The 12355-nt window shown below is 42.8% G+C and overlaps 1 long non-coding RNA gene across 1 annotated transcript in view; it reads right to left on the bottom strand.

Annotated features, from left to right (window-relative positions):
- Positions 1 to 5654, bottom strand: part of LOC123521276 — an 11064-nt gene extending 5410 nt beyond the window's left edge. Inside the window, exons 1-2 of the long non-coding RNA XR_006679746.1 lie at positions 5568 to 5654; positions 4293 to 4434 (exon numbers count right to left, since the gene is read on the bottom strand). This is a non-coding gene — a long non-coding RNA (uncharacterized LOC123521276). The remainder of the gene's footprint in view (positions 1 to 4292; positions 4435 to 5567) is intronic.
- Positions 5655 to 12355: the final 6701 nt, after the last annotated feature.

The following is a 12355-nucleotide window of genomic DNA, read 5'->3' as shown; positions in this document are numbered from 1 at the left end:
GGGCAGCAAGTTCGGTTTTGCAGTTGTCTATTTGGCACATAAGTAAATATATGTAGTATAGGTAGACAAGTACTAAACAAGAGAGCATTATTTTTCCTATTATAATCGAATCTCTTAAAACAGAAAGGTGCAGAAGAAAGCCTCCTCTATGCTGTATGTGTGCTGCAGCAAGGCAGTCACAAGCATTGGACCCCGTTCTGAAATGTGCAGGTGAAATGACTGTGCTTATTTCCCGTCTAGGTGACTGGTGCTGTTTTAGATGTCTTGGTTGATCCAGAACACTTGGCCCAGTCATCGCTGCCAGCATCCGCTACAGAAAGAATAAGAGTATCTTCTCTAAGCTTAAAATAAAAGCCAATGCCCAGTTGTACGTCTGTTTGGAATACGTGGCTTGTAAAGAGTCCATGGGGTTTGTTCTGGAGGGAACCTATGGATTGAAATCCGGAGAGCACCCGGGTGGGATGTACTGAAAACGCAAACCCTGTGCACCTGACTGGCATTGATCGTGAGAACACATGGTGAGCTAGAAGCAGCCTGTGTGCGGGATTGTCTCTCATTGATAAAATGTGTGTCTGTGAAGAACAGATTCCTTCTAGGCCAGATATTTAGTTATGACGCTAACGCAAAGATAAACAACACAGAGAGTGAGCTGGGACAAGGGGCTCATGACTGAAAGTTCTGTAATGAGCTCAGCTCTTTCGCTCCATATGCTGTTTCTGAAGGGACTGCTTCCCATCATGGCTGAAAACGGCCTTTCTTCACTATTTTTGGCCCCGTTCACCAGTATGCAAACCCTCATCAGCATACGATGAATACTATTTTGGAGGTCATGACAAATTAGAAATTAATGATTACCTCCAATTCAAACTCTCTCACTGCCATCAAGTGGATTCAGACTCATAGCTCCCCCCTGTAGGACACGGTATTTTAGCCCCATGTGGGTTTCCAAGACTGTAACTTTCTCTAGGAATAGAAAGCCTCATCTTTTCAAACTGGGAACCTTGAAGTGAGCAGCACACAGGGTAATCACGATGTCACCAGGGCTCATCTCCAAACAACATCAGCTAAATGTTGCACTGGGCCATGCACCAGAAAGGGACCAACATCCATGCATGCCTTCTGAGGACTTGTCAGACCTTTCCAAAGACAGAAAGCCGATGGTGCAGGTAGAGTTGGTCTGATGGAGAGGAATGTGTTAGTCTGGGTAGACTAGAGAAACAAAGCCAGAGTCACTCATAGATGTATTGGAAAGAGCTTTATAGAAAGAGCAATTGTCTATGGAAAAGATATCTCAGCCCAGTCCAGATCAAGTCCATAAGTCTGATATTAGCCCATATGTCTGATGCCAATCTATAAATTCCTCTTCAGACTCATGTAACACATGCAATGATGCCGAATGCAGGAAAATCACAGGCCAGTGGGTGGAAAGTCTAGTGGGTCAAGTCGTGGTGGAAGTACCTCAGTGCTGGCAGGGGTCTCTATGTGGCTCCCCTAGCTCCAGGGTGCTGGCTGCCATCAGCACAGCTCAATGTGGTTTGTCACCAGGAATGTCTTGCAGGGAGAGAATGTATCTAGCCTCCAGTGAGCTATTTATCTCCTTTGCGCCTCCAAATGAGGTCATCAAGTTGGGGCCTGATTGACAGGCTAGACTCCACCCCTTCGCAAGTTGACAGATTATGTAACTGCCACAGGGAATATCACCTTTTCTTTAGTAGTACTTTTTAGATTTACTCGCCTGCTCATTTTAACAAAGTTGAACAAGATCCTGAGCTGTCTCCTTTTCCCTACACATGAGCGACCCATCTGGCTTATAGAAATGAAAAGGCAACACGGAGATGTTTCCTCGACTTCTTGCAAAGAAAGAGGCAGTCACTGCTCTGAATGTGCCTTGATTGCTTCTCCTCAGTTCATTTTGACTCCAAGTTTTTGTATAGAGGAAGGTGTAGCTAGCCCTTGGCCCCACCCCAAGTATTTCAGGTTTCTTCAGTCAATAGTGGGAAGGAAGGGGGTCAGGGCAGACACTTGCAGCCATTTATCTTCTTCTTTAAGGGCTGCATTCTTTGTAAATGAAAGGGGCCAATCAATAGAGCAATAAGGAAGGAGGACAAGTGGCTGGGAGGGACCCACTGTGTGGTGAAGTCTATTCACAGCCAGTGCCCCATGTCCTCTCCATCAGAGGCAAGGCTCATTAAGATTCAACAAGAAAACTCTGTATGGGTTAATTAGCTTCCTATTAAACAGAATGAGATGGTTATGGCGACTGTGCCTGCTGCCAGTGCCTGTAGCATAAACGACGGGTCAGGAGAGGTTCAAGAGTTACTGAATTCTGACAAGGTGTCCCTTTGCCAGGTGGGAAGGGGAAAGACCACATACAGGAAGTGCGGGAGGTGGGGGGGGTTGGGTTTTCATCAGATTTTGTTCTTCAACCTACAGGATTACTTTGCTTCTGTTGAGGTTCGTTTCCTCCTCTGCATCTTAGGATGACAGGTAACAGTACCTACGTCTTAGAACATGATGGGCGCATGAAAGACGATCAGGAATGTTCCAGGACTCCACAGAATGCATCCAGTAAGTATGACGAATACGTGTCCTTGACAGTATTCTTGGTTTGGAAGCTAGAGGATGAAAGTTTCTGGAGAAGAAATGGGTAGCCCCATACAGGCCTTTTGCAGTCCCATAGGGCCCAATGAAGCTGCCCTTTTATATTGGCCTAGCGGACATTGCTTAAGGTGGAACCATTTCTTTCTCTGAGGTTTCTCTCAGAGATGAAAGGTAATTAGGAGTTGGGGGAAGATGACAGGTGAATAAGTAGAAATATTAAATATCACCATGGTTAGGCTCCAGTGATTTGATCACATATTTTTGTCTGGAATAAACTTTAAAAAAAATCATTTATTGCGAATTCAGCGAAAGCTTACAGAGCAAATCAGCTTTCCACGCAACAATGCCCACTCATTTATTCGGAAACCGACTGCAGTCCCCACCATGTAACAGCATCTATCCCAACGCCCCTCTATGTTTCCTGTTCCCATCTCTTCTTCTTTCCTAACCCTCCCTTCTTCCTGACCTTTGTTCTGGAGCAAAGGCTGCCCTGCTGCTCTTGAAGGGTTGCTTCATCTGAGGCGTTCCCGCTGTTCACCTGCAGCCCTCTCTATTGTTTGCCCAGCTGGAGCCACTAGAGAATTCATTTCCAGACCTGAAGGGTGACAGCGGGAACCAAATCTCTGAGCACACACAGCCTCCATGACACATTCTGCTGACGTCTTGAGAGAGGTTAAGTGACTTGCTCAGGGTCACGTTCTGAATTAGGGTGTGAAGCCATATTTCTTTCTGATTCCAGATAGGTAATTTCCCCAAACCGTTTATAAAACAACGATGGCAACAGGAAGAAGGAATTGAATGGCCTTTTCAGTAAGTCTAAGAATGTTCAAAGGCCCTCAGAGAAAGGTAGATCGTGTCTGCTTCCTAATTTGAGGGAGATGGCCAAGAAGCCGTTAAAATGGTTCCCTAACTTTCCAGCTTGGGTCCCTCACCCAAGTCTCTGAATTATATCTTTTGGTTTGGTCGCAGCCAGCGGGATCCCTGGATGCCCCATATTATTGACATTTTTGACTATCAGAACAAATACCTGCTAATATGAAAATGCTTTGGATGAGTCTCTATTGCTGTAGGGAATCATACAATGTCCCACGTCATGATTTTATGTACAGTACACCTGTATACTAGTTGCTATAAGTCAATTCAGACTCATGGTCACCCCGTGTGCATGACGGAAGAACGGTGCTTCATGGTCTGTGCAGTGGCTGACTTTTAGGAAGTAGATCACCAGGCCTTCTTTCTAAGCCATCTATAGGTGGACTGGACCCTATAGATGGACTGGACCCATCTATGGGTGGACTGGACCCTCCGTGTTTTCAGTTAGTAACCATAAATACCACCCAGGGACTCCTCGAATATACACATTCACTGCTGAAAAACATAACATAGAGGTCAATAAAAGTTAGGTTTTCAAACACAATACATCTGACTTTCCTATTTCAATTCAAGCCTTCTATATTTAAATAAGTGAAAGATTTCTTTTTTTTTTTTAATCAGAAATACTTCCCTGGAAATAACTGGCAGTGGTGATGGCAGGCTTTAACTTTGCATAATAAGATTCATAATTTGATTCATCTCTGGCTCCCACTCATTCATAATTTGATTCATCTCTGGCTCCCACTCATTGCTCCACACACACACAGAGAAATACTGTTTTCCCTTCAACCTGGCTTCCATGTGGGGTGCATGCTCACCCTCTGCTCCTTTTCTCTCGCCTCAGTACCAGGTCCCAAGCCCGTTGAGGAGGTCTTGACCACTGGAGAGACGTTGAATTGACTTCACATACTGAGTCTTGGCTGCAGGATCCTTTTGCAGATGAAGATGTCAAAAGGCAGTCTGCAGTGAGAATGACAGTGTGATTAACCAGAATGAGGCCTAAGTCAGAAGCAGCACGGACCACTGGGAAATTAAGGCACCAATTTTCACCGTCAAGATCAGCTGTGATAGGGTGGTCTATCCTAGCAACAGCAGAAACCTTCCCCTGGCCATCACAGTGAAAACTAATTTTGTGGTGTTATCCGTTCCAATATCTTTGAATCTAAAAAGTCCTTAAACAGAAAGTAAATACTCACACTTTTCTTTTCCTAGATCTGCCTTTAGCCTCTAATTGGGAAATCCTTAATTCAGTGAATTAAAAGGTTATTGAGTCTCAGCACAAATGTCATTTGCTTTCAGTTTTGATACAGCTGTGGGAAACTTCATTGGAGAGACAGAGAGGGATCCTAATAGTTAGCATTAACAGCATTCATAGAGAAAATGATACTAGAAATCACCCTGGTGTATCTTAAACCAAGTATACCATAGTTTATTTTCCAGGGGAACTGTGTTATAGCATGTCCTGTTATTCTGTTGATACAGATTTACCATAGGGTTATCCCATCTCTTAAAATATAACTACATATAAAGTGGTCACTCAATAAGGATAGAGACTTTTATGTCCCCTGATACCCATGCTTTAAAGAGGCTTTGCTGTGATATATTTCTTTTTAAGAAAATAAACACTATACAACGTTAGCTGCCAGATCTGTTCTTAACAGAAGATAAATCAGCTATTTCATACCATATTGAAATAACAAACTGTCAGACATGTCGTTTCTCAGCTGAAAAAGAAGTGAAAATAAAATTGATCTCCCATTATTCTGCATGCCATTTTATCTCTTATTGGAAGGTCCCCTTCCCCAATTCCCCAAATCTCTGGATACCCAGTAACCCAACCTGATGCAAGGCATTTTGCTCACCCGAGACCTAAGTCTTGTGCAAGGGACTCAATTATTGGAAGAAGACGGGCACAAAGGAAGTAGAGCAGGGAGGTGACAGAAAAGCTAAGGTCAAATGGAAACGAGGAAACCAAGGAAGGAGGCAGTTTAAAGAAGAGATGGTGGGCAATTATGTTGAGTGAAGCCTAGATATCATGAAGCATGAAGCGGGTGTCTCAGGGGAAATAGGTAGTTGTGGAAATCACCACTGACCTTGCAGTGATCTCATTCTATGGCTCAGATGAAAACAAAGTGCTGAGCTTGAGGAGTGAAAGAGGAGAAAATTCATGGGAGCACATCCAGGTGTCCAAAGCTCTACCCAGGAGGCAGAATAGGAACACCCTTCAAAAGACTGGAAAGTTAAATCTGATGCTAGCCAAATGCCTGTGCCAATGTTGTTGCTCAAGGTACAGGTCTTTGACTTACCTTATTAGCCAACTGCTTTCTAGAGAAATAGACAGGAATTCATTGCCTTTGCAGTAAAAGAGCAGCTCAAGGTCTCTGGATGAAATTACCTTGGGTTCTCTGAATTGGGGGGATCTGAGTCTTTCATTTCTTTATACTTCGGGGATTCTGACTTCTTCCTGCCCACCCCTTCCTCTAGACCTCTAACCTTCCTCTATCACGAAGTGGGGAACCAGCTGGGTCCTGTCCTCCCAGATGCCCTCTAGATGCATCCTTTGCTTGAAAAATGGGCTAAGGAGAGGCGTGGCTCTGATAATGGGGAGCTCCCTGGTAAGTCTTGGATTCAAGGTTAGTTGGAGGACATTGATGTCTGAACTGCACATAATCTCGGAGCTCAGGCTCAAAGAAATAGGGTTTTTTTTCTTTGCAGAAGGGTCTTGCTATGGCATGTTGATGACCAGGAGGCACAAGTTGAAAGATTTCATTAAAAGAAGAGTGGGTCACCAGACATCAAGCTGAGAGTCAGACAAAAAGGGGGTTCTTTGTCTAAGGAGTTCATCAAGGGCTTACCAGGATCCCTAATAGGGGAAAGAATAAAATTCTTATATTAAAACAGAACAACATATCAAACCCACTGCCACGGAGTCAATTCTGAGTCAGAGCAACTCCAAAAAGTGTTTCCAAAACAAAATTATTTATAAGAGTAGACAGACTCATCTTCCTCCTAGTGAGTTTGAACCACAGACTTGTGGGTAGCAGTCCCACGTGATGTACCAGAAAAGGTCCCTATTCCAGAAATTCATTCTTGGAGAAGAATAATAGAATGTTAGTCCACACCCTGATGACATGTCGTTTCTCTTTTTTAAAAAAAATTGTTCAGACAGGTAAACCCGAGTGAGGGCAAGAAAATGAAGGATGTACCTATATGTTTCTCTCAAATGCAGACCAGGATTTGATCTCCTTAAATTGTGTGGGCCTTGAGCATAGGCGGAGTCTTCTACCTCTCTCCAGGAACCTGGAGTCAGCATTTACTGGCCATGGGTGGCTTGGGCTTTGCACATGAGGGACTTATAGTCTCCCTAGACTGAGTTGCACACATTTTCCCTTGTTAGGAGGAACTCTGTTTCAGAGTTCTCTGGAAAGTGCTGGGTATTACATGGGAACAGCGCAGCTCTGCTAGTGTCAGTGAGCATCGCTACTGCCCTCACCTGTATGGGAAGTTAGGCATGAAGACTGAAACCTGCCCAGGACCCTTGCTTTCAGGACCTCCTGATCCAAGCCTCACGTGGTTCTTATCTCTGAAGATCCTGGGAGCCACATTGCCCTCCTGAACCCTGTCCCGTACCAGACCTTACATAATCACTAGTAATGATTATTATCCATTTTAATCATTGAATAATGTGAGCGCAGTTATAAATTGATTAAAGGTAATATTCCTTAGATTATATGGATACTAACAAAAATAGTTGTCTAAGTCATTCTACTTTGAATTACATTATGTGTCATATCGTTCAAAACATTCTAACGTGTTACATTCTACAGAATAAACGTCTTTTTACATTTCTCTCTTTCTTTTCCTTTAATTACTACTTAATTGTCAAATTTTAAAAGTTCTAGCTAATCGGTTCACAAATATTATGTAGCACAGTACTATAGCTACACCACCAGAAAGTTTGACAAAAGCAGCGATTATTCAAACTAGGGCAGCAACAAGAGCAGCAGTGATTTGAAAACCACATGATCTGAAAAGTCACTGAAACTGGACAATAATGACAGCTCTCACCAGAATGCACTAGAAAGTTCGAAAGTAAATGAGCATAGCTTTAGCCTACTGATACACGTAAGCTACTGGGCTTAGGAAACATCTTTCGGTTTTTCTGACTGTAGTTATGTTTTTCGAAAGTAATAACTTTCTGCTGAAACACTACATATTGTGGCATCGGACACCCTCTGACAGGGTCACCTGGTACACACACCCACCCCCCAGGGACACCACCACGGAGCACTGACTTAAGCATTTCTCAGGCTGCCTGTGAACCACTCTTGCTAAAAATCAAGTCACACCTCTCTGCTCGGCTGCCTGCCAAATTGGACTGGTGGCTGCCCTGGTCTCCTCTTCCCCCCAGCTGCCTGCCAGTGCTCAGAGCTGTATAGCACAGTGCTTTCAGCAGACCTGTTTTTGTCTCTCCATGTCCCTCAGGGGTTAGCAGCCACCCACTCGACATTCACATCCTTGACCACCCTCCGGATGTTATATGAATGAATGATTATATTCACGGATTTGTTTAAACCACCGTGCCCGCTCCAACACTTACTAGCCTCGTACCCACGACCTCCTTAACCTCTCCGTGTTGTTCAGATTGCCAAATGAATGGACTTGAGCAGGACGCAGCCTTTTGAGTCGAAGTAAAATGTATTCATGATATATCCATGTTGTGTGATATAGTGACTCACTTCCACTTAATCACTAAATAATATCCCATTGAATAGATGCATCAGCATAGGGTTATCCATTCTCCTTTAAAAGGACATGTTGGTTGATTGTTACTTTTAATTATTATAGATAAGTCTCCTGCCAGTGTTTACATGTAGGTTTTTGTGTGGACATAAGTTTCAAAGCAGTTGGGCAAATGCCTACAAGCATAATTGCTAAGTGTGGCAAGATTGTGTTTTCCTTTGTAAAGCAAACCGGACTCCCTGCCATCAAATCAATGCTGACTCATACGGACCCTATAGGACAGTAGAACTGCCCTGAGTGGGTTTCCCAAACTGTAACTTTTAAAAAAAATCATTTTACTGGGGGCTGATACAACTCTTATTACAATCCATACATCCATCAATTACGTCAAGCGCATTTGTACATGTGTTGCCATCATCAGTCTCAAAACATTTGCTTTCTGCTGGAGCCCTTGGTATCGGCTCCTCATCTTTTCCCCTCCCTCCCCGCTCTCTCCTCCCTCATGAGCCCTTGATAATTTATAAATTATTATTATTTTGTCATATCTTACACTGTTCGATGTCTCCCTTCACCCACTTTTCTGTTGTCCATCCCCCAGGAACGAGGTTATATGTGGATTCATGTAATCTGTTACCCCTTTTCATCCCATTCCTTCCACCCTCCCAGTATCACCACTCTCAGCACTGGTCCTGAAGGGTTCATCTGGATTCCCGTGTTTCCAGTTCCTATCTGGACCAGTGTACATCCTCTGGTCTAGCCAGATTTATAAGGTTGAATTGGGATCCTGGAAGTGGGGTGTGAGGAAGCATTTAGGAACTAGAGGAAAGTTATATGTTTCATTGTTGCTACCTTGCACCCGGACTGACTCATCTCCTCCCCGAGACCCTTCTGTGAGGGGATGCCTGTAAGGCTTTGGTTCCCCAATCTGCACTACCCCTCACTCACCATGATATGATTTTTTGTTTTTTGACACCTGATACCTGATCCCTTTGACACCTCATGATCACACAGGCTGGTGTGCTTCTTCCATGTGGGCTTTGTTGCTTCTGAGCGAGATGGCCGCTTGTTTACCTTCAAGTGTTTAAGACCGCAGACGCTATATCTTTTGCTTTTGACAGGGGTAGAAAGTCTTGTCTTTGTAAGAAACTGCCAGAACGTCTCCGAGAGTGCGGCACCATTTGACGTTTCCACCAGGAGTGAATGAGAGTTCCCTTTGCTCTCTAGCCTCACCAGCGCTTGTGTGATTCAGCTGTTTTGAGTAGGGAAAAGGGGGGTTTCAATTATTTTAATAGGTGTGCAATATTCTCTCTGTTGTTTTCATTTGAAATTCCCTCACGACAAATGCTAAACATTTCTTCCTATACTTATCTACCATCCTATGGTTTGTCTTCTTTGGCAAAATGCATAGTAAGATCTTTTGCTAAGTTTTGAAGTGGATTTCTTGTTTTCACGGTGTTGAATTTTAAGCGTTTTTATAGTATGGGATATATACTCTCTATAGTTCTTTGTGAGACACATGATTTGCAAATATTTTCTTCCTGCCTCTGCTTGTGTTTTCATTTTCTAACAGTGTCTTTCAAAGAGTAGTTTTTCATTTTAAAAGAATCCCATTTATGGGTTATTTTATGAATTGTGATTTTGACGTGGTATCTAAGAGATCTTTACTTAACCCAAGGTGACAAAGTTTTTCTCCGATGATGTCTTTCAAAAAGTTTATGGTTTTAGCCCTTACAATTTGAGTCGTGATCCATTTTGATTAATTTCTGTACAGGATGCAAAATTTGCATCAAAGGTTTTGGTTTGCTTGGTTTGCATGTTTTTGCATGTGGATATCCATTCATTTCAGCACCGCTATTAAAAGGACTACGCTTTCTCCTCCAAATAACTTTTGTACCTTTGTCACACATCAATTGCCCATACATATGTGGGCCTATTTCTGGATTCTCTGCTCTGGGATAAGTGTGCTGATGTTTTCAACTTAATACATAATGCATTAACACAATAAGATGACCTGGTGAATGAAAAATAGGCGAGGGATATGATAGGTAAAATTAAATGTTAATGGAAAATATGAGTGCGAGTATATGGGTATTCACAGTAATATACCTTCTTCTCTGTACTTGAAATTTTTAATAATCAAGTATTTAAATATTTCCTATGGATTTCAGGATGACCAGAATGCCATCAGCCTTTGGACAGGTTTTAATAAAACAACTTCTTGCAGGTGATTTCACTTAAACATTGGGTTTGTTTGTTTGTTTGTTTGTTTTACAAAACTAGTTAAGAGTCATCCTTTCCAGACTATTGTCTTCATGGGATTTCATTCTATCTGGGCATGCTACATGTAATGTATTAAAAAAAAAAAAGTACCAGTCTTTCCGACAGTTTCTTCGAGTCAATGTAGTATTGTTGGATTGGTCATTGGTTGCATTCAAGTTTCTGTTTCACGAAGATGCTTATACCAAATGCTCTGCACTTGTCTAGCACCTCACTGTTTGGGCAAAAGTGCTATTTCACAGCGGCCCTTAGAGCTTCAATCAACAACCCCGGGAGGGAAGCATGACACTGGATATTCTTATTTCCACTTTACTAATGATGAAGCTCAGGTCAGCAGGGGATCGCCATTCCCCAAAGTCAAAAGTACAGCAAGTGGCAGTCACTCCTGGCACCTTGCCACATGGCAATGAACGATGGCGATCTCGTTCTCATCATCTGAAATGCTGGTGGTCCTTCTTCATCATCATCACGATGCTCTTGTCCACACATTTGGTTGAATTTTGATCCATTCCTTGGACAGTTTCCAACATGGATGGTAAAAGTCAATCCTTGTCAAAAGAGTGTCTGGTTTGATGCCAAGGGATGGGTGATCAACAAGAAATTGTTGCTAATTGATTCATCAAGGCTCCTGAGTGTGAACAAGTCGGATGAAGTGTAAAGAAACGTGTGACATGGATGTGGCAGAGCTGTCACATAGCGAGGACATTGACTATCAGAGCAGATGCCTCCTCGGCCAGTATCTATCCTCCTGTGCAAACACCTGTCCCAACCCCTATTGCCTTGGTAACTTCAAGGCCTTGGGAGAAGTGGCAAAGGAGGATGTGTCACCGCAATGCCCTCCTGCAAAGGGTGGACTTGTTTGAACCACACATGGAATTGGAGGTAGGTTTTCCTAGAGGAAAGGGATTACCTCTGACCTGTAGTTAAGACAAAGATCATTTGTGGGAATAGATTTTTTTTTTCAATTGAAATAGTACAATCTCACTGTTACAGATTGAATTATGGTCCCCCAAAAGGTATGTTGAAGTTCTAAAGCCAGGTGCATGTGAAAATGACCTTGTTTGGAAATAAGGTCTTTTAAGATGTGATCAGTGAAATGAACATGAGGCTGTATGGGAGTAGAGTGGACACTATCTGATGATGCTAATCTGAGCAGAGCTCTAGCGACAGACTGAATAGATGGCCAGCTGAAGATGTATTTACAAACCAAAGGATGCTTGGGGCTATCAGAGGCTGGAAGACCAAAAAGATGTCCTTCTCATAAAGCATTAAGAGAGAGCATGGCCCTGCCAACACCCTGAATTTTAACTTTAACCTCCAGAGCAGTGAAATAATATATTTCTGATGTTTAAAGACTTCCATGTTGTGTTACTCTGCCACAGCATCCCTAGTGCTCTAGGAAGCTACTACTACACTCAAAAAATTCATTTTTAAATTAAGGAGCATGCATACAAACATCTTCAGTCAGGTATAAGAGAGTATCACTAAAATGTAGCCCCAATGAAAAGCCCAAGTCGGATTAGAAAAGAACAAAGAAAAACAGCTAACATCAGAGGGTAACAAGAAGACTTCTGCAGAGTAGGGGAGATCTTTGGATAAATGCTTGGGCAATTGGGTATTGCTCATCACCCTTTGTATTTTTCCAGTTTGCTGTGATTACCCACAGTCTCTCTCTGTCTCTGTTGCTCTTCTCTCACTCACACACCCAACCAATGAGAATTTAGCAAGTAAAAATGTCAGTAGTTTGGTCCTGTGTACCAGGGACTTCTATGATCGGATATTCTCTGTGTCTTAGAATGAAGGTGTCAGATTTTCTGCTCCAGTTCTACCCTTTTTACTGTACCCCTTCCTACTAGGTCTC

This window comes from Echinops telfairi, unplaced genomic scaffold (assembly GCF_000313985.2).
Source record: "Echinops telfairi isolate 266 unplaced genomic scaffold, ASM31398v2 ScPeMD7_8;HRSCAF=38, whole genome shotgun sequence".
In the NCBI taxonomy this organism is placed as follows: Eukaryota; Metazoa; Chordata; class Mammalia; order Afrosoricida; family Tenrecidae; genus Echinops; species Echinops telfairi.
The sequence above is the reverse complement of the archived record's forward strand: the minus strand, read 5'-3'. Positions and strand labels throughout refer to the sequence as shown.